Genomic DNA, 21694 nt, shown 5'->3' with positions numbered 1-21694 from the left:
GTCGACCACAGACGTTTGTTCTCACTGCTCTGGAGGCCGGGAGCCCGCATCCGCGTGCTGGCGGGGTCGGGTCCTGGAGAGGGCTCTCTGCCGGGTTTGCAGATGGCAGACTTCTCCCCAGGTCCTCGCGTGGCGGGGCTGGGGGAGAGAAAACATTCTCCTTTTCCCGTAGCACTGTGTTCCGCAGGAGCAGGGTCCCACCCCTAGGACTGCATTTAACCTCGGTCGCCTCCTGAAGACCGTACCCCCAGAGCCGTCCACGCTGGGGCTCAGGCATCAGGCTCCAAGTCTTCAGGGGACATGATGCAGCCTGAGCAACACCCCAGGCCTTCAGCCCAGATTCTGGAAGGGCCACCATCTCAGGAGGAGGACGGACTTAGCCCGGGGCAAAGGCCACTCTGCACAGCCACTAACCAGGGCTTGAAACAAGCCTCAAAGTTCTGACTATGGTCGCAGCCAAGTCCGGTCCTGTTGGGCTGAGTCTCCCAGAGACGAGAACTGTGCACACTGGACCCAAACCATAACGGAACACGAGCTAACATTCCCGGAAAACAACGGGAAGTGGGCAGAGGCAGGATGGGAGTCAGCCTTTAGGAGAACGGGCCAGAACTGAGAAGATCCCTGTTTTAACAGTGTCCCGCTGGAGGGCAGCCCCAAGTCTGCACCACACAGGTCACAAACGTCATCCAAAGTCCCCTCAAATGTGTGCCATGTTCATGGCTTGAAATCTAGAGAACCACATTTTAGGCCACCTCAGCCACAGAAAGGTAAGAGATGATCCCAGAAAGGGTAAATTCAAAGATCTGTGTATAAAACCTGTGTGGTCTCTGGATGGCTGTTGAACCCCGCTGGGGCAGGGAGGACCCCAAACAGCCCAGCCACGGCCAGAAACCCAGACGAGACATGCGACCCACCCTGGAGGGACGTCTGTTCGAATCATACCAGAAGAATTGCCTGTGAAAACGATGAAAATCGGTGCACTTCAATCCAGAAGCTCTACAACAGGACGTCTACAAAATCCAGGATGTAATCCAGAATTATTGGACGGGAGGAGAGGAGAAAATGCAGCCCATTCTCAAAAAGTAAAAGATAAGAATAGAAAAGACAAGGCATAAAGACCAACCCTGAGACCCCCAAGATGTTGAACAGAGCAGAGGAGGCTTTCAAAGTGGTTATTGTCACTGTGCCCAAGGAAATAAAAGAAAATACGTTCATAATGAATGAAATGATTGGGTATTGAAATAGAAAATAGAAATTGTAAGAAAGAGCTAAATGGAAATTCTGCAACTAAAAAATGTAAATCCGAAATGAAAAGTTCACAGGATGGGCTTAACCCTGGAATGAAGGCAGCAAAAGAAAAGGTTAGGGAACTTGGGGAGATATCGGTGGAAAGTATTCAATTTGAAGAAGAGGGAGAAAAAGAAGAGAGAAAAAATCCAGTTAAAAAAAGAGAGCTTTGGGGGCCTGTGGAAGGGGGACAGGGGAAATCTGAGGTATCAGTGTGCTGGGAGATGAACGAAAGGGGAGCAGAAATGTTTACATTTTAATTATTTTTTGAAGGAATTGGGATTTAAAAATACCTGAATTTGATAAAAGACACCGGATCCGACTCCAAGAGCTCTGAAAACCGTGCCCGATCTAAGCGCCGGGCAGCCACGCCAACGCACGTTCCAGTCAAACCACGAGACAGAGAGAAAATTTTGAAAGCAGCCACAGAGAAGCGGCACGACACCCAGGGGAGCAATCGTTTAGGTAAACGCTCCTTTCTCGTGAGAAACCAAGAGGGCCAGAGGCAGTGGGAAATATGTTTAATGTACTAAAGGGGGAGAAAATTCCTATCAACAGAAAAACGATTCTTCAGGAACGAAGGTGAGAGGCTGTCTCAGATTAAAAAAAAAAAAAAAGAACTTTTCACCGACACGGATGCTCCCGGAGGCTCTTCGGTGTCAGAGATGGTGCCGGTGGGGGGACCGGGGACCTCAGACCCCAGGAGAGATGTCACACGTGCTCACGGCGCTGAGAGCACAGGAACAGGCTCCAGGGGGACCTGCTCTCTCTGGCCTCCCGCAGCACTTGCGGCTTGGGCCCCGGAGGCTCCTGCTGCCATACTTCAAGCCTGTGTCACCTGCTCCTGGCGCGAGGGGAGGGGAGGATGAGGGGCAGACCCCAGGCCGACCTCAGAGCCTGGCTTTCGTGCAGTGGAGAGGAGGCTCATGGCGACGGGGGTCGGGGGTGGGGCTTGGGCTCCCAGAGGGGAATGGGGGGCTAGCGTCGTGGCCCAGCTGTGCCACCTCAAGCCAGCGGCCTTGCCTCCATGTGTCGATTACGGGGACCAGATGAAGACTCAGGACCCAGGGCAGCTCTAGCACCGGGGGTCTGGGAATGGCTCCCTCGGGGTCCTGGAGCTCCCTGGCTCTCGGATCCCACAGGAGATGAGGAACCAAGGAAGGGAGGCCCTGGGCAGCCGTGGTTCCCATGTCCGAGCCCTCGTCTCATCCACGGAGCAAGAGGACTGGCTCTCTGCCCCTGCCGCAGACCCCGTTCTCAGTCTGGGTTTGTGGGGTCCCGGCTACCAGGCTTCCTCCCTGTGTCTGGGCCCAGGGCTCTGGCATCAGAGGCTGGGGGAGAGGTTTCTCTGCTCCCTGCACGCAGGCTTCCCCTTGTAGCTCCCACCCAGTGGGACCGGACACGCCCGTCTCCCTGCTCAGACAGGCCTTCCTTCTGCCTCTTTGACTCCTGATAAATTCAGCCCTAACTTCCAAGCCTGCCTAACTCAAGGGCACTGGCCTGCGGGAAGCCGGCTTGAGGCCAGGCCCGGGCCCAATGTGGGGCGGCCTCCCCCAGCCTTGTCTGGCGCAGAACACAGCTACCGGGACTGCGGGACGGGAGAGCGCTCAGCTCCTGGCCCCTCTGCTGCTCTGCAGCCTCCCTCCTGGACTCAGGCTTTCCGACCCACAACCTGCATCGGCCCCTCCTCTTTGACCCCGTGGGCCACCAGGAGCAGGGTCTTCCTCGGCAGAGAGAGAGTGAGAGGGACAGTGACATTGGAGCTGGAGGCCGGGAGTGGGAGGGACCTGCATGGGGGCCTCTCGTCTCTCTTCACGCCCTGTCCCAGGAAGGGCCTTGCCACCCCAGAACGTGAATATGGATTTGTGCCTAAGGACAGGAGGTGGCAGGCTCCGGCCCTAATTAGTGCGTGATGACTGCCTCCCACAGCCCCTGGGATCTGGGGGGCGGGCATCAAAGGGGAGCAGCCTGCTAATCCCCCTTTTCCAAGGGCAGCATCTGTTTCCTCCCCTCCCCCAGGCGCGGTTCTGACAGCAGGCCGCAAGAGTCTTGGCTATTTAATTAGGACGGAAATCTCCCCCAACCCTGGGAAATGATTGCATTTCAATATTTCCTTTGCTGCTGTGACACCCTCCCCCATCCTCAAAGAACTTTCATCTGCAGCTCAGCCGGTCCCCCTCAGGAGTCCCCGCCCTCCCCTCTCATTCTGCATCCAAGGGCCCATGCAGGGCTGGGCGTGGAAGCGTCTCTGCGAGGTCTGCCCCCCTCCCCGCCGCCCCCGCGCCCCCCCCCGCCGCGCTTGCTCGGCTCCGGCTGGGATCCAGTGCTTCCCGCCGCTCCGGCCTCCCGCCACGTGCCCCCGGTCCTAACCTGTGACCTTAGCCAAGCGGTTCCCTCTCTGACACCCACCTGGGCAGGTCCAGGCCCTACAAGGAGCCACCCAGAAGACATGACGTCAGACAACACCTCCGTCCTTCCCTCGACGTGTCAGTCTTTGCTCGCTGGGCTTTTACGGGCCCTAATCCAGACTGCCCTGCTCCGCTCCTGGTGTGTGCGTTGTGTGTGCGCACCTGGTGTGAGTGTGCACACGTGTGAGGGCGTGCGAATGAGCATGCTATGTACATGCCCACCTGTGCTTGTTTGTGTGTGTGTGCACACACCTTTCACACGTGTGCCAGTGTGCACGTGGGGGTGCGTGTCTGTGAGCGTGCACGACGTGTCTGGTTCATCACATGCATGTATGTGTGCAAGGTTTTGTGTGCCTGTGCATGTGCGTGTGCTCCTGTCCGCGTGTGCACACCGGTGCACGAGTCTGCGTGCGTGTCTGTGTGTGTATGTGGGCATGTCTGTGCATGTGAGTGTGAATCCGCGTGTGCACACTGGTGCACGAGTCTGCGTGCGTGTCTGTGTGTGCGTGTAGACATGTAGGTGCGTTGGCTCTGCTCAATGGGGAGCCCCGGAGGTCAGTGCCTGGTTCTTTTCGTTTCTCTTTAAACAAGTGGGTGCTCAGGTCCTCCGCTGACCCTCCAGGGCCAGCGCCCGGCCGGGCTGCAGCGTGAACGAACACGCGGGGCCGGAGCTGGGAGCCAGGCTGGGGGGCAGGTCAGGGACCGACTGGGGGGTTCTTGGCTCCCTTGGCTCTTTCTTAGATTCAGTCTCTGCCTTTGTACCAACATGTCCACCCCCAAGACCAGCACCCAGGGCACAGCCAGAGGCGTGCAGGTGAGGCCGACTTTGCCTCTGGGAGTCAGCACCCCGCCCCACGCTCCCCCCACCTGCCTGGTCCCAGGGCCCCCTCCCCAGCATGTTCCCCACCCACCCTCTGTCCTCCTGCACTTTGGAGCGGAGAGGCCCTCCAGGAGGTGGCTAACGAGAGGGGTCAGCTGGCCGCTCTCCCCCAGAACCTGCGCCCTGAGCCACCTCTTAAAAGGGAAACCCTAACCTCATGGTGTCCTTTGAACACATCCTGCACGAGCCAGGAAGGAGGCTGAGGCGGCTCCTCGGAGCCACGCGGGGGGGAGTAGAGACGGGAAGATTGATTTCCACCGGCCTCCGGAACCGTGAGTTCTTGAGGAGCGTTCATCACGCTGTCCTGCCTGCGAGGTGGGGTCCTGGGCTAACAGATTATGACCATTGTTATTCTGCCTCCCTTCCCATCCCCCACACCAGAATTTATGCCTTTTCCAGACAAAAACGCTCTCATGCATCTTCGCCACAGCAGGTATGGGCAGCGCGGATCACGCCGGCCGCGTGACACATGTCGGTGGAGAGCCCCACTGCCCACGGAGGGACACGCTCGGGGCTCCGGGGGCCCTTGCCCCCCACCGCGCCCCCACTCCTCAGGGGGCCACGTGTGTCTTCGGGGTTGCTGGGCAGCCAGGCCCAGCTCACGGTGGTGGCTCTGTAGAGCCCTGGTGCGAGAATGGGTGAGTGTGTGGGTGTGACTGAAATGGGGCTGGGCCGAGAAACCATGAGCCGCCCGAGTCAGAGACGGACAGGCGGGGTCTCAGGGCGAGACCTCTGCTTGCTCAGCTGGGGTCCCCCTCGGAGGTTCCTCTCTCTGCCCCCTCTGGGGACGCCCTGGCAGGCCTCGGGCCCCTGGAGAGGGTGACACCCCTGCCCGGGGTGGCAGGGGGGCTGCTGTCTTGTGAGGGCTTGGAAAGCAGAGGTGCTCGGAACTCGGTGAATTGCCGTCTGCCCGTTTTATGAAATGCTTCTCGAAATGCCTGCGGATGACCCTCCGGAGGGACAGAGGCAGAAAAATAGCAATTAAAGTCTTGTCATCGGACTGGTTGGGCTGTTCCATTGTTCAACCTTGCAGAAAGGCTTGGTGAGCGTGCGTCACGGGAGGCGGCACCCGGACGCGGCGGGGAATGTGAATCAAGGCCTAACGACGCGCTCTCGCCCCCAGGCTCGCGGCTCCCGGGGCTGCTGGCGGCTGGGGCGGGTGCGGGCCCACTATGGCCCGGGACACAGGGACAGAGAACAGCTCACGGGCTGTCACTGGGGCTCAAAGCCAGGAAGCTGCAGGCACGTCTGGGAAGGCCACTCCCTGGGCCTTCTGCTTGGACAAACACGGGCGCGTGCAGGCCGGTGTTGCCATGGCTCTCGGGCCACGCCAGGGTGCCAGGCAGCCACCGTGGGGCCAACGGGTCCTGAGATCAGGCCCCGGCTCCAGTGGGAGGCGAAGCCAGCTGCGGGCTTGCTGTGCCCGCTCGTCCCCGGGCGGCCAGGGCAGACCCGCATCGTCCCATGTTCCAGGTGAGGAAGGAAATCAGGAAGCAGACGCCTGCCTGGGGCCCCCCCGCCCTGCCCCTTGCAGCCTGGGAGCCAGACCTTGTCCTCACTGACTTCCTTGTGTTACGGCGTCTCGGGAGAAAGATGCCCGAAGGGTGCAGAGCCGCCCCCTCTGCGAGAGGTGCATCGACTTCCACACAGGTGGTTCGTCTCAGTTCTTTGTCGTAACGCTGCAGGGGGCCCCACGAAGGCACCAAAGTGCGTTTGGCCGCAGCCACGGCACGGTGACAGGAGCAGCGTGTGCGTGGGGCCCGGCAGGGGAGCGGGCTGGGGCAGGGCCGGGGTCTGGCTGCCACCACAGGCGGTGATGGAGAGGCCATCGGAGCAGCCGCAGGAACTGCGGAGCAGGCCACGGGCTTGGGAGAGGGAGCTCGTTTCCTGGTTTCCCCTCCTCCGCAGCTGCAGCTTTTAAATCGCCTGGGGCCGGAGGGGAAACAGGGTGGCCGAGCTCCTCGGGTTTGTCAAGGTTTCCCAGCCTGGTAACCCAGCCAGCCAGTTGTCCCGTGCACCTGTCCGTCCGTCCATCCACTCTGCAGCAGGTCTCCTGTAGGGGTGCGCGAAGCTGGGGCACGTCAGACCGGCACTGCCCGGGGGAGCCCTCAACCGGGGAACAGCAGGCACCGGCAGTGACGAGGTGGCCGCTACGGGGCCTGTCCTCGGGCCCTCTGTGCAGGAGCACATCGGGGCCCCCAGGCCGGGTGAAGGAGCCACGGCTGACCAGCCAAGAAGCGGAGGGGCTGAGGGCTTGTGTCCGGCTGTCTGTCCTGGGAGCAGTGCCCCCTGACCTCCGTCCTGAGGCCATGCCACCTGCCCCTCCCCTGGCTTGCACCCTAACTGCGCGGTATGGGGATGTGCACGTTCGGAGCACACGAAACCCTTCCCTGGGCCACGTCAGCCCTGAGTGGACAGCAGGTGGGGGAGGAACTAGTAGGTCTGGTAGGATAACAAGCCAGTGCGTGCCTCATGCTGGGCACTGGCCGATCTGCTTCCAGAATGCAGAAACCTGGAGGGAGACAGGCCTGCAGGACCTCCTGCCACAGGTCGGGAGACGAAGACCGCCCAGGGCACATGGCAAGGGACACATGGCGGCCATCGACTGCTTCTGTCCCTGGCATGGCCTGCGGCACGGAGAGGACCCTTGCGTCCTGGACCATCAACGTCCAAAACAAACCGCGAGGAACACTTCCCCAGTCGTTCGTTATATGTCCAGGAAACAGCCAGGCCCTGACCAGCCACCCGGGGTGGCCCCTGCCCTCCAGCTACGCCCCCACGATCTGATTTACGGTCAGAAGGGCTGTCTGAGTCACGGCCAGTTTTGGTTTGGGATTCTGCAAGATCCTCTCTGCACCCCAGCCCGCCACTCATTTACACCACTGGAGTGTGAATTCCATGAATAAATTGTATTATCTCGGGGCCGGCGGGATGACAAAAACATGAAAGCCGCTCCATCCTGAACCGCCTGTCTCTCCTCATTAACACGGCTAGGGCCAGGGGAGCAGGCCCTCCTGGGAGGCTCATTTAGATTTTAATTAAACTGGCTTTCCCAAACAATTTGCAATAAATTAGCGACAACCAGGCTTGCCACGTCCAAGCACAGGCACCCCAGGCTCTGAGGATGCTCGCCGGCTCATACCTGGGGTCTCCTGCACGCCAGGATCCGGCTCGGGCGGCCTCCCGGCCAGCCCTGGCCTGAGTTCAGGCCTCCTGTACCGCACCGGGGGAGGGGCTGCCAGCAGCCACATCAGAGCAGAGGCCAGCAGACCCCCACGCAGCCCCTGGCATCTCGTGCCCGGCCCCCACCCAACCACCCATGCCACCTCTAGGCTGCAGGAGGACCGAGGCGGCGGGAGTGGTGCGGACCTCACCCTCCACACACGCCAGCAGCAGTGCTCCTGGGACCCTGCTCCGAGGGGTCGCCCCCGGATGGCGGGTCACGCAGGCACTGCGTCTGCAGAGCTGTGGTTGGGCCTGGTGTCCTCGGCCCTGGCCGGATTTGCCGGGGCACCTGTGCCACACTCCAGAAGGCCATGTGGGCCTGGTTTGTGGGAAGAAGGGGCCCTGGCAGGGTTCAAGGTGAACTGGTGTGGCCGTGGTCCCTGCAGCACTTTGCAGCCTTTCTCCAGAAAGCTCTGGATGAGCGGACACCTTACCCGGAAAGGGATGCTCAGGCCAGATGTCAGATGCCTATGGGGGTCTCCGCCGGGATGGGCCAGCTGGGATTCGGGGCACTGGGGCCCCAGGATGCAGAGACCCTACAGACTCGGCCTCCTGGTGGGAGGAGGGGCGAGGGTTGGGGTCGCCTTCCCTTCTGTGCATTCCGGCTGCCGCTTCCCCACCGCGTGGCCTGGTGACTTACTTTAGACCCCACCGGCCCTCCTCTAAAGGGGACTGGGGCACAGCAGCCTCGTGGCAGGAGCACCAGGTTGGCACATGGGAGACTCAACACGTGGCAGCTGGGGCAGAGCTGCGGCTTCTGGAAATGTTTGGGAGGCCTTGAGTCTGCCTCAAACAAGAGGTTGTGTTCCCAGGGGCGGCAGCTTCTGTGGCTGCGTCTGCGGGAGTGAGTCGGGGACGGGAGCCCAGGACGCCCAAGTGAATAAGGCCACAGCAGGCTTCCCACAGGAGGCTCATCGCGTGGCCTAGAAAGAACACAGCCTGATCCAGGTCCCGCACGGCCTCAGGGGCTGTCACAACACTCTGCTCTCCACGCGGGGTCCCCATCAGGGCGGGCACGGGGGCAACACCTGTGGGGCTTTGCTCGCAAGACTTCCGGCCTGCTGGGCCTACAGAGGCCTCCGGCGGGCACTCCTCATGGGGAGGGCCAGCTGCACTGTGCACCCCACACTCAGAGGAACACTCCCAGGGCTCCCGGGCCGATGACGTGGGAGCACCGTTCTGGACAAGCACCTCTTTGTACCCGGCGGGCTGTTCTTGCCTGTTTTGTGGCTGGGCCGGGCGCTGAGGGAAAGGGGGCGGCCCGTCAGCTGACACATGTCTGTCTGTGCCCGGGGGGCAGCGGGAGGTGCTGGCATACGTCCGCCCTTAGAGCGACTTCCTGGAACCATCTGGAAGGTTTAAGAGCAACCAGAGATGACCCAAATGTGCAGCGGCTGGAGAGCACTGGGGGCTTGGAAAGACACAGGCCTGCCGGGGAGGCAGGGGGCTGGGCCACAGCCTGGGCCCACAGGGGACCGCCTGTCACCTGCAGACAGACATGCCTGAGCAGGGCCATCTTCCCAGGCATGTGACCAGAGCAGGCGCCCCGGGTCCCGCTCTCAGACAGAAGACAGCAGCTCGAAATTCTTGATAATTTTATCCCCAGGTTTGAGTTTTCCTAGCGAAGTTCGATGGGACAATGGAGAAGGTACCAGGGGCTTGGATCCCGATCCTGGCCTCATGCAGGGTCCCCCCCGCCCCCGTCTCTGGGACAGTTCCCCCCCAGTGGTGGCCCCAGGCCTGCCCACACCTGGCAGCTGGGGCCTGTTGGGAGTGGGAGGTCCGTGTCCCACTGTCACCCCAGTTCCCTGTTGGGTCCCCAGGCTACTGTGGAGAGGAAAGTGAGCAAAGTTTCTTGCCGACATGAGCTCTGAGGAGCTGGGTCAGGTCCTGGGACAGAGTGAATGGACCCGGGCAGGGCAGGGCTCAGGACGGCCTCTGCGAGCCAGTGACATCATGGAAGCCAGTGACAACATCACAGGCAGAGAACATTCTAGGCAGCAGAAGTACCCGTGCAGTCCCTGGGGTGTTGAGGGGTTCCTGAGCAAAGGGTAGGCTCCCTTCTGGGTGTGGGAGGAAGCTGGGGTGAGTGGAAAACACTGTGCTCCTCGATAAGGACTAGGAGGTCGGGGGTGCACCTTGGACCATGGGGCACGCTGTGAATGCAGTCCAGGAGGGGGGCCTTGGGGTGCCCTTAGGCCTTGGAGGAGTTCTGGGGGTGCAACCCAGTCCGTGAGGGCTGTGGGGGTGCAACTTGGGCCATGGGGTCCTCTAGGGGTAACGTCTGGGCGGTGGGATAACTCTAGGGGTACAATCTAGTCATGGGGAGCCCTCGGGGTACAACCTGGACCAGAGCCGGATCTGAGTAAGGTCCACCTCAGCTCTGACGTTCTGATCCCCTGAACAAGGTGACCTTCACCAGACCCTTCCGGCTCCTAGCCTCCATAACATCCACACCAGAAGCTTCTGGTGGTGCAGCTGGGGGGTCCGTCTGGGTGAGCAGGCCAGGGCTGCTGTGGGGAGAGGCGGGGCCAGGGGCGTGGCTCCGGGAGGCGTGGCTCCGGGAGGCGTGGCTCCGGGAGGCGTGGCTCCGGGAGGCGTGGCTCCGGGAGGCGTGGCTCCGGGAGGCGTGGCTCCGGGAGGTGGGTTGGGGTCTCAGGTACACCCCTCCAACCTCGCAGCCAGCTTGGTTGACCTACAGGGCCTGTGACAGCCCCCAGCTGGCCTGGCCTGGTTTTCCACGTTGCTGAATGGCGCAGACTCTACTGTGTCCAGGGCTTGCCCCAGAGTTCATCGAGCCCATATCCCGTTTCCCTCCTGCCTGACGGGACCTCGGTGCCAGCACAGCCTCCAGTGTAATTCTCCCCCATCACGGGCCCCAGCAGCAGGAGGAAGGAGGGCTTTGGGGTGTGTAGGGGCCGCAGCTTGGCCAGGCAGTTCTCCTCTGTGAGGCATGTTCTGTGGGAGAAGAGCCCAGGGGGCTGCGCAGCCCAAAGAGCCAGCCTTAGCCCCCACTCCTGCCAGGTCCCCACCTTGGAGGTCCAGCACACAGGGCCCCACTCTGAGGAGCCTGGGGTGCCCTCCATGCCACATGCCGGCATCCTGAGCAGCCACGGGTGCCTGAGCCCCAAGACTTGAGTGTCCACGAGAAGCCTGTCCTATCTTGACCCCACTGTCAGGACTGGCTTTGGCGGGCGCTCTGCTGGGCGTCAGCGGTAGCACCCGGGCTGGAAGTCTGCTTCTGGGCCCAGGAGCTGCGCCCTCAGACCTGCTCCCATCCCCTGAGCAACTCCTGCCCCAGGTACCAGCAGGCCAGGCTCCAGCCACAGGAGGTGGGGCTTCGGTGCCACAGCGATTGTCAGGAAGCCTCGAGGCGCAGCTGTCCACATACAGATGAAGGGTGGAGACCAAGGCTATGCACGGGCTCTTGACCCAGCCCCCGGCTGCGGGGAGCTCGAGCACACAGTGTGACCTCAGCCTCTGGGCAGCCGGGCTAATAGCACGTCCAGGGCCAAGTGCCCTTCCCAAACTCAGACCCCTCCTTCCCAGAGGTATGTGGAGGGTCTTCAGAGACCCCCTCTCACAAGCACTCCTCCGTGGCCTCCCTCTCTGTGGCCTCCCGGAGATCTCTTCCCACCCCTCCCCTCCCCTTTCAGCTCAGCCCTGCTGGGGATTATCGGTTGGCTCTTGGGGTCCTCCCACCCTCTCCAGCTCTGGGGTGCACCTTCGGGCCTCCAGGTCCTGGCAGCATCACCCATCTCAAAGCCATTGCTCCTGCAGGGGAGGGACCTGGGACTCCACTGTCTGTGCTCCTGACAGCAAAGGGGAAGGACAGTCCCTCAGGTCACAGGAGAGCTGGGTCTCAGGTGGCCTCAGGTCACAGGTGGCCTCAGGTCACAGGTAGGCGCAGGTCACAGGTAGCTTCAGTCCCATGTGTCAGACCCTCCACAGCCAGAGGCTGGTCCTCTGACCTGCCAGTGCTTTCCCCTCATGCCTGGCCAGGTGAGAAAGGGTTATCCCTGGAAACAGGGCAAGCGGATGACCCTGGAGGGTCCCTGGAAATACTGGCCTCTGAAATTTTCTGGCAAATTCTGCATCCCAGATTCCTTCCCCTGACTCCAGGAAATGGTGCGTAGGCTAAAATGATTAATAAAAGTCACCGCCCCATAAGACAAAGCTAATTTAAAAGCTTGCTTGTTCCTAGTGGAAAAAATGGGATTAACATCTAAAATATCTGCAAATTAGCTGGAAACAACCTGCCAACTAAGTCCCCAGAATCAGCAGCTCAGGGAGCATGTGCAGGCTTTAGGGTCTGCAATTTTCAAGCCCAAAGTGGCTCAGCATTGTCTAGTCGGGGTGGGTCACCCCCACCCCCGACCAGCCAAGGGAACGTGGGTCACTGTTGTGGTCCAGGCAGGTCAGACTCTGGGGGTCCGGAGAGGGTGGAGAGGGGTAAGTAGGTCTGGAGAACCACACAGAAGTTTCCAGCATATCACACTATTTAAATGCTCCCCCCTTTTCCGTCTCTCCTCTCAAATGTGGGTTCTTATTAACCCTGCATCAGAGACAACTCTGCTGGGCTGTGGTCTTTCTTAGCAAAGCCCAGATGAGCTGTTCATGCCTTCTAACTATGCTTTTTGTTCCACCAGTGCCAAGGAGCCCCTATTCGTGCCGGGCACCCTCCCGGGCCCAGGGAGCACAGCGGCCAAGTGCGGACAGGCTGTGCTCCAGAGGGCGGGTAATGTTCTGGGGAGTGGGGGGAGGGGCCCGGCAACAGGCTCCAATCCGATAGAGTAGAGTAGTGTGAAGAGGAAGAGAGAATGGAAGAGAATGGAGTGGATGGGAAGGGTATTGACAAACACGATGAGGGGAAGTGAAACAAGGCAAGGATGCGGAGTGGTGGGGGGACAGGAGTGGCTCTAGATCTCGGAAGCTCTCTCTCGGGAGGTGATATATGAACGAAGACTGAAGGGAAGGAGGGCAGCTTGTGAAAGGGTAGATAGAGAAGGACATGGCTGGGGCAAACAGCAAGTGCCAAGACCCTGGGGTGGTAGGAGTTCAGCACGTTTGAAGCACGAGACCCATGAGACCCATGTGGCTGGCACGGTGAGTGGTGGCTGCTGCGTGGTGCTCTTGGAGGCACGGGCAGGGCCTGGTCTGCAGGGTCTGCTGCACGGGGAGGGATGAGGGTTGAATCCCACCGAGAGGCCCGCTCTGGCGGCTGAGTGTGGAGTCGACTGAACAGGATTGGGACTGCAGCCCAGTGAGGGCACTCCGGAGGCCGCCCAGGGGCGGGGCTGGGCCCAGGGACAACGGTGGGGCTAGTGAGCCGTGGTGAGATCCTGGAACAGGGTGTACCTGAGGAGTGAGCCGGTGTCCTGGCGGAGGGGGTCAGAGATGGTCTTTACACTGACAGAGACACGGTGCTGTTGGTGGTGATGTCTTGGTGTGGATGTCTTGGGCGTGGGGAAGAATGTGACTTTGGCAGTGAGGATGCTGAGGGGAGCGCGGCTGGTCCACACGGGGCCTCCTGTGGCCTAGCATGGTGCCTGCCGGTGTCACCAACACCCACGTCCTGGCTCTGACCTCCCTTCCCGCGCTTCTCCGACGCTCTGCTCAGTGAACGTCCTAATTCCAGCGTGGCCCGCCGCTCGTCGGTCTGAAACCACGTTCACGGGGTTGCACAAATGTCCCCCGCGGTACATCTGACTCAGGGGACAGCATTCATCCAAGCCGCATGCCCTCCGCGGGCAGGGCCATCCCGCAGCGCTCACTCGCCCTGCTGCTTTCCTTCCTGCTGTTTTTCCGCATTAAAGACAAAGGCATGTTCGCCCCGTATTTGCTCGCTTACGGCGAGCCGTCCCCCACTCCGCCCGGGTCGCAGCGGAGCAGGCCTGGACTTGTCTGCGCCCGCATCACGTCCCCGAGCCTGAGAGCGCCCCTTGGCCACCTGTCCTCGGTGGTGCCTTAAGACGGGTTGAACGAAATGAGGACTGGGTGAGCGTGTTTGTCCCTTTGGGCTGCCCAAAATATCCCAGATGAGGGCCCGAAGTGACAGCACATGTTTCTCACAGTTCCGGAGGCTGGACGTTCAGGAGAAAGGCGCTGGCTGATCGGGTGTCTGGGCGTCTCTCCCTGGCTTGCCCATGGTCCCTTCGCACTGTCATCGAGTGGTGCAGAGAGAACTCCGGAGTCTCCCCTCTCCTTACCAGGGCGCCAATCCCACCATGCCAACCCCCGACCTCGTCTCACCCCAGCCACCTCCCACAGGCCCTCCAGCCAATCCCCCCGCAGAGGGCTGGGGCCTTGATGTGTGGGTTGGGGGGCGTTCAGTGCACAGCGGCAAGCAGACTCGTTGCTGCGGAGCCCCGAGGAGGCCACACATGTCTGAGCGGTCAGTGCCACGGAAGCATCCAGACGGAGACAATTCAGTGTTTGTATTTCTTCTGTGGCTCTTTTGTTCCAGCAAACAAAAGGAGACGAAACGGGCGCCTGTGTGGCTCCGTGGGTTGAGCCTCTGCCTTCGGCTCAGGTCATGATCACAGGGTCCTGGGATCGAGCCTCGCCTCGAGCTCTCTGCTCCCCGATGAGCCTGCTTCCCCCTCTCTCTGCCTGCCTCTCTGCCTACTTGTGATCTCTCTCTCTCTGTCAAATAAATAAAAATAAAATCTTTTTTTAAAAAAATGAGACGAAACACAAAACCAGACAAACACGAGGGGTCCGTTCATTGTTAAAGTGACCTTTCAATAAAGTTGTCTCCCTTTTCCTCCCTGAAGATGAGAAACAGAGATGGGAGTTCAATCCCCATGGAAAGCAGGACACGGGACAGCTCTCAGCTGGCCCGGGTCATCAGGCTGGCGGTGTGGGCTGGGGGCTTTGGCCCCAAATGACTGGCCTCATTTCTGCAAATGGCTGGTTTAGGGAGAAAGGAGCCAAAGGACCTGTTAAAAACCCTGCTAGGAAAAGGAGGGACGGCCAGGAGAGCCAGTGTCATGGGCTCTAGGGCAGAGACCCTGCCCCAGGGAGGCCAACACTTGGTTTTGCTGTTTAAATCAGGACCTTAAAGATCTAAATGAAAACGTCTTCTATGAGACAAAAGCCAGAACAGGCTTGAAGAAGATGCGTCGGACCAGGGGAGATGACGCATGGGCTCAAGCAAAGAGGCAGGAGAACAAAACCAGGGCACCCCAAGGGGGGGTCAGCCCAAGCCAGCGGGAGGGGAACCAGGTGCCAGCAGCGGGACACAAAAACAGAAAGAGGCAGAGTCGAAGAGATTAAAGAAAAGGGACAGAAGAGAAAACAGGGAAATAACACACATAACTCGTGGCTCCCGGAGACCAGCGAATGGACAGAAAAGGAAAACTTCAAGGGGTGCCTGGGGGCTGCGTGGGTTACCCGGTTGCCTTCATGATCCCGGGGTCCCTGGATCCAGCCCCACCATGGGGCTCCCCACACAGAGGCCAGTCTGGTTCTCGTCTGCCCGCTGCTCCCCTGGCTTGTGCTCCCTCTCTCTCCCTGACAAATAAATAAATAAAATCTTTAAAAAAAATGAACAATTTGAATAATTCCCAAGGACTAAACCTTGGAAAGGGCAGCTGTAGGAGGGAGGCTGGGGCCCCTGCTCAGCCCGGGCCTGCGGAGTTGGGGTGGGGCAGGCCCCCAGCGGGAGCCACGCGGGCGCAGCGGGGCCCAGAAGGCGTTGGACCCTCAGCTGGCCGGGGTCTGCTGCTGCCCCTGCGGCCGCGGGTGACGGCCTCGCCAGGCCCACGCCATCCTTCGGAAGAGAGGAGGAGCCAGGAATCCCGTCCCAGAATACGATTTTACAACCTCGCCTCAAATCCAACCATACACAGGCCTTTCTGAAACTGTTCACGAGCGCAGGGACCCTGGTCGACCCGGGTTCTCCGTGAAGAAAGGGACAGACACCTGGTGGCAGTCGGCTGGGAGGTGACGGAGCCGAGGGGCGCGTCCCCGGTAGCTCAGCACAGGGGCGCCAGCCGCGGGGTGGGGGCTCAGACAAGGCGCCGCCTGCCCCACGTGCCGCCCCGCCCAGCCTGGTCGCCCCTTTGACCCTGCGCTGCCTTTGCTCCCTCTTTGCGGACGGGACGGGACGCTCGTGGCGCCGGGAGTCCCGGACCTGGGCCCTGGGGCGTGGGAGCTCCGCGAGCTGAACCCGAGTTGGTATTGCTGACCCCCCCGCCCAGGGCTCCTTCGCACTCAGGCAAGGCTGGACCGTGCTCCCTGGCCACTGCCCGCCTCACCCCCGACCCCACCCCCGGGAGTAGTTTCTTAAGAAATCACTTGCGCACGTCCTTGGCTCAGGGCCCCGGAAGACCTCCGCGTGGCTAGAGGGGTGCGCGCACGACCGCGACGTCGGGGCTGGGAACACGGAGCGCAGACACCCAGCCCACCCGTGCGGTGACCCCCGCCCCAGCTGCTCCTGCCCATCGCCTGTTCAAGGCCGCCTCCGGCTCCCGGGCAACGAAGGCCCCACCCCCATTCGAGCCCCGCTCAGGCCCGCAGTGCAGGGCGGGTCTGCGCTGCTTCCCACCTGCAGCGGTCGGAGGACAAGGTTCCTTATCTAGAGAACGTGGCGGGAGGCAATCAGCCCTCGGACCACGCGGACACAGCATGTGTGGCTGCGGGAGGACCGGCTCTGAGGCCCAGTCAGCCTCTGCGTCACTCAGGCCCGGACCCAGAACAAGCTGTGGCAGAGCTCCCCCCGACTGCCGGCGGCCAGCAGGGTCGTCAGGTCACCCTTAGGGACACTCAGTCACTGGGCATTTGCAGGAATGGAGAGGATGGAATTGTGTCCTTATTTATTGATGAACGAGAGGGGTGCGGGAGAAGTGACTTGCCCAAGGTCCAGAGTTCTGACTTGGCGGAGCCAAGATTCACACCCACGCACATGCCCTCTGCTTGCTCTGGGAAGACTCGGCCTGCTGGGGTCTGTAGGCTGGCCCGAGCCTTGGGAACCGCAGGGAGGGAGGCAGCTCAGCATGATGGGGGGTTAGGGTTGGAGATGGGGCTGTGGTCCTTGTGTCTGTGGTTCTGCACAGGGTGAGGGGGACCCAGGAAAGACAGCCACAAAGCAGCTGGGAGGTTCTAGTGCAGGGACTCAGCACTGGGTGGGCGGGGACCCAAGACACCCACCCGACTGCAGCTGGGCAAGGACTTGGGCCATGTTTAAAAATCGAGTCCGGTCACAGATTAGGCGCGGGGCCTGGTGCCCCGGAGCGTGGTTTAAAGCAAATACACCCAGGCCGGTGTCTACAAGGGCAGATGCCCCAAAACAACACGGGAGTGATTCTAGATGCCTGGAGATCACTTGAGAGAACCCAGCCCTTAAGGAGACAAAGGCCGATGTGGGTTAATAAGGATGTTAAACCCGAGAAGCCGGAACTACCTTGAGCCTTGATGGTGCAACATCCAACCTCGGAATGTATGAAGGGACAGGGACAAGACCGAGTGTGTTGGAATCTTCAGCTCAGTAGCCTTCATGTGCACCAGGCCACGCCCTCAAATGAATAAGGATACGGAGGCTGTGGCTCGTGGACTTAGTGAGGGACCCACATGCTGCGGGGACGGAGTCTCGAAACACTGCTCACTGGTCCAGAAGTCAGTGGAACACCAAAGACGCATGAATCACCATGACGTCCCATTCACTAGGGAAATACAATTTTTTAAGAAATGAGATGTTCAACTGCCAGATTAGCGAGTTTAAAGGTATTTTGAATAACAATTGTGGTGAGAAAGGGGAGAACAATAACCGTCTTTGGAGAGCAGTATAGGCTGTGATACCAATCACAGATATTGGTTTCCCTGTGTGGCCACATGATGTGGTCTAATCAGAGAGAGGTGAGCAGAAGGGACAGGTGTCGCCTCCCTGCAGAAGCCCCAAGAGCCAGCATGCTGTCCACAGTGCTGGCCTTGCCTCTGCCACCATGACTACTGGTGACCCAGGGAGAGGGCCCTGCACCCTCCTGGCTCCCACAGTGAGAGGAGCATGGAGTAGAAATGAACCAGGCCCAGTGCATATGAAGAAGGCTGAGGAATGAGCCCTCACTGGCACGACCACTGAGATCTGGGGGCCATTTGCTAGCATGGCACAGCCCAGCCCTTCATGACGGATCGAGGGGACAATTTGGTAATAATTCTTACTAAAGTGTTAAATGCTCATGAAGCGTGGCTCAGCAAATCCACTTCTTAGCAATTACCTTTAAAGATACCCAATGCAATTCTCTTTCTGAGCAATCGACTAACATTTCAGGCTGGGAGCAAATGGAAAAGCTGGAGGAGTGCAAAGGCCATCTGTTTAAAGATATCAGGCCACTCTGGAAGCAGCAGGGAGGAGAGGGGCTGGAGTCCCAGAGAGGGAATCACCCCCAAGACGGGAGGTAAGGGTCTGAATGTGTTTCACCTGCCGTTTGCTGTCCCTCCTGGGCTGGACGCTGAGGGTAGAGGCTCAGTCCAAGCAGAAGAACGGTGCGGGGGCAGGGATCAGGCAGATTCAGAGATGGGATCTCAACATGCGGCCAGCAAGACATTTGTCAAGTTCTAAAGCTGTCTGGTGTGGAAAGCCGAAATCTGAGTTTGAAAACTCGGAAAAATAGAGCAGAATGTGCTGAAGGCTATCCCCGGGGCAGGCCCCTGGGAGCCCACAAGGCCCACGTTTGAACTGTTGGAAGGTGCTGCCCCCTGAGATAGGTGAGCCCGTGAATGGTCAAAACCACAGCCCAGCCCTGACTGTGCACAGTTCCTGTGCCGGGCGGTTCCTCCCCACTCTCTGCAGAGAAGGGGCGAACAATTTCTGGTGGCAGGCACTCTGTGTACCTTCTACAGATTTCCTTTACACAAGATATCCAGCAGCCAGCTAACTAACCAACCAAAAAGCTACCAGGCATGCCAAGAAACACAGGACTGAAAACCAAGAAGGAAAAACGGGAACAGAAGCAAAGGTGGCAGGAACATTGGAATCTGCAGATAAGGACTTTAAAACCCCTGTGGTACATGTGTTCAAGAAAACAGAGGATTGTATCAAAGACGTAGAATACAGAAAAAGACCTAAAAGGAATTCTAAAACTGGAAAACATAATGTCTGGAATTGAGAAGCCAGGAGGTAGATTTAATGGCATTTCAGACACAGCGGGACTCTGGGTTAAAGAACTGAGTGAGGGGCGCCTGGGTGGCTCAGTGGGTTAAAGCCTCTGCCTTTGGCTCAGGTCATGATCCCAGGGTCCTGGGATCGAGCCCTGCATCAGGCTCTCTGCTCAGTGGCAAGCCTGCTTCCCACCCCACCCCTGCCTGCTTCTCTGCCTATTGTGATCTGTCAAATAAATAAATAAAAATCTTAAAATAATAAAAATAAAAATAAAAAAAAACAAAGAACTGAGTGAGAGGTGAATTAGAGCTGTCCAAAGTGAAGCAGACAGCCATGGTAAGCAGGAAAGAGACAGGCACTCGGTGAAAACACCCGTCCTGGGCGCAGGTGCAGCCCCGGAAGGAGGAGCAGTGATGGAGAACTTTCTGAAACTGATGGCAGGTGTCCACCTGCCGATCTTGGAAACTCTGCAAACCCCAAGCAGGATAAACGCAAAGGAAGCCACACCTGGTCATGGAGGAACCCCAGAAAACAAGAGGAAAAGGGCAAACTTTAGAGATGACCAGGGGAAAATAATGCGTTATCTCACAAAAGAAAAGAAAAGAAAGCACAAAAGAGATTGAAGGCTGAGTTCCTGCCAGAATGAAGGAAGCCGGAAGGCAGCGGAATGACAGCTTTACAGCGCTGAAATAAAAAAAGAACTGCCAGTCTAGGATTCTGCAATCAGTGAAAAGACACTTTGGAAATGAAGACGTTTCAGGCAGGGAAGTACTGGGAGAATTCATCACCACCAGGTTGGAACTAAAGAAATTTTAAAATGAGTTCTTCCGATGGGGAGAAAATGATGTCAGCAGAAGCATGGAAATGTCACAGGGAACGAAAGCTGTGGGTGGAAAAGGTAAGTACTTGGGAAAATGTAAACAGGTTTCTGTGGTGTGTAGCAGCAACAGTTGTGGGTTCTGGCGTATACAATATACGTTACCTTTACATGCAAAGAAACAACGAAGCAGAAAGCTGCAGAAGTGAATGGAGAAAAGAGTGCCCACCCCCGCCCCCCGCAGAGCAGGAACTCAGCACAGTCCCTGTTCATTCTGAACTGTTACCTATGAGTCAAGAATGATGCTGAATTTCTCACATTATCACCCCACATAGGAACAGCATGGATGACTAGCAAGGTAAGAGAAGGAAAGTGGGATGATACAAAGGTGACATGAATCTGAGACAGAGCAAGAAATACGAGGGAAACGGGACTTAAAACACACGGGCATCTAGAAAACAGACAACAAACCAACAATCTAAAAATTACATTACACAGAATGGGCGAAATATCTCAAGTGAAAGACCAACAGTGTCAGACAGGTTATCAAACAATTACATCCAATTATATGCCACTTAAGAAAAAAAAGACACTCCTAATCTAAGAATATAAGACAGATTGAAAGAAAAAAAAAGAGAGAAAAAGACCATGCCGCCAGTAGGCAGGAGAAAGCCAGAGGGTCCCTAGTACTGTTGGAGTGGGCACCAAGGAAAGATGCCATGCTGGAGACGAGTACAGATGTCTGCTGAAAGGATCAACATTTAAGGAAGATATTACGATCCTAGACAAGCATCAGCAATGTAAATGGTAGGAAACAAAAGTTGACCAAACTGAAGGAGAAATCCATAATACTCACAGAGGGGGAATTTACCCACCTCTCTTGATGGATGATTTACTAAGCAGATGAAAGCAAAAAAAAAAAAAAAATCAGAAAAGATATGGAAGTTCTGAACAATACAGTTGATGGGTCTGCCTAACTGACAGGTGTGCTGACCATTGGTTGGACAGTGGCCGCAGGCCCGTTCTTCTCATCAGCACATAGTGCTCGCTGGCATGACCGCAAAGGCTAGAAATCAGAGGACTGTGTTTTCTGGCCACTGTGGGATTAAGTTGGAAGCAAAAACATAAATACAACTGGAAAACCCCCAGCTGCTTGGAAATTAAGCCATCGACCTTTAAATCAGGTCAGAGAGAAGATATCAGAAAGGAAAAGAAAAGGCAACCAAGTGGATTGCCAATGGAGACACAACACGTCAAAACAGAATTCAGTTAAAGCCATGCTCAGAGGGAAATGTATAGTCCAATGTGTGTATATTTAAAAAAAAAAAAAAAAGAAGGGTGAAAATCCCTTTCACTTTCAGGAAACTGAAAAAAAGCTAAGCCCAGTGAAAGAAGAATGAATAAAATGATAAAGACATGACAAAAAAAACCCCCAATGAAATAGAAAACATCAGAGAAAACCCACCATGCCGAATCTGATTCTTTAAAAAAATGAATAAAATGGGTATGTCTCTAGCAAAAATGATCAAAGGGGGGAAAAAAGAGAGGAAGCATTAATAATAGCAGGAATGGGGCATTAATAAAATTAGGAGGGGATATTATGAATACCTTTGTTAGCAAATTCCGTGATGTAGATTCAAGGGGCATATTTCCCCTTCAAAACACAACTTATCAAGATTGACAGATGATATTTGATTTGATCCAAAGAGTCTGATATTTATTAACTAAATTGTATCTATTATTAAAATGTTCAAGAAAATCCAAATCTCAAATGGTCACATGGTGTATGTCCTGAAACATTAAAGGGAGAGATAACACTGACTTTACACCAAGCATCTTAAAGAGTAGGAAAGGAGAACATGTCCTAAGTCATTTTATGGCCAATATGACCTTACTATCAAAACTCCACATGAGGAGGGACTCCTGGGTGTCTCAGTTGGTTAAGCTGCTGCCTTTGGCTCAGGTCATGATCCCAG

At 57.7% G+C, this 21694-nt stretch overlaps 2 pseudogenes; both read left to right on the top strand.

Annotated features, from left to right (window-relative positions):
* Positions 1-3118: 3118 nt before the first annotated feature.
* On the top strand, positions 3119-5194 carry LOC116856309 (annotated as a pseudogene).
* Positions 5195-5747: 553 nt separating this feature from the next.
* Positions 5748-7362, top strand: LOC116856293 (annotated as a pseudogene).
* Positions 7363-21694: the final 14332 nt, after the last annotated feature.

Source organism: Lontra canadensis, unplaced genomic scaffold (assembly GCF_010015895.1).
Source record: "Lontra canadensis isolate GAN:19392208 unplaced genomic scaffold, GSC_riverotter_1.0 scaffold108, whole genome shotgun sequence".
NCBI lineage: Eukaryota > Metazoa > Chordata > Mammalia > Carnivora > Mustelidae > Lontra > Lontra canadensis.
This window is presented reverse-complemented; position numbering and strand designations above follow the sequence as displayed.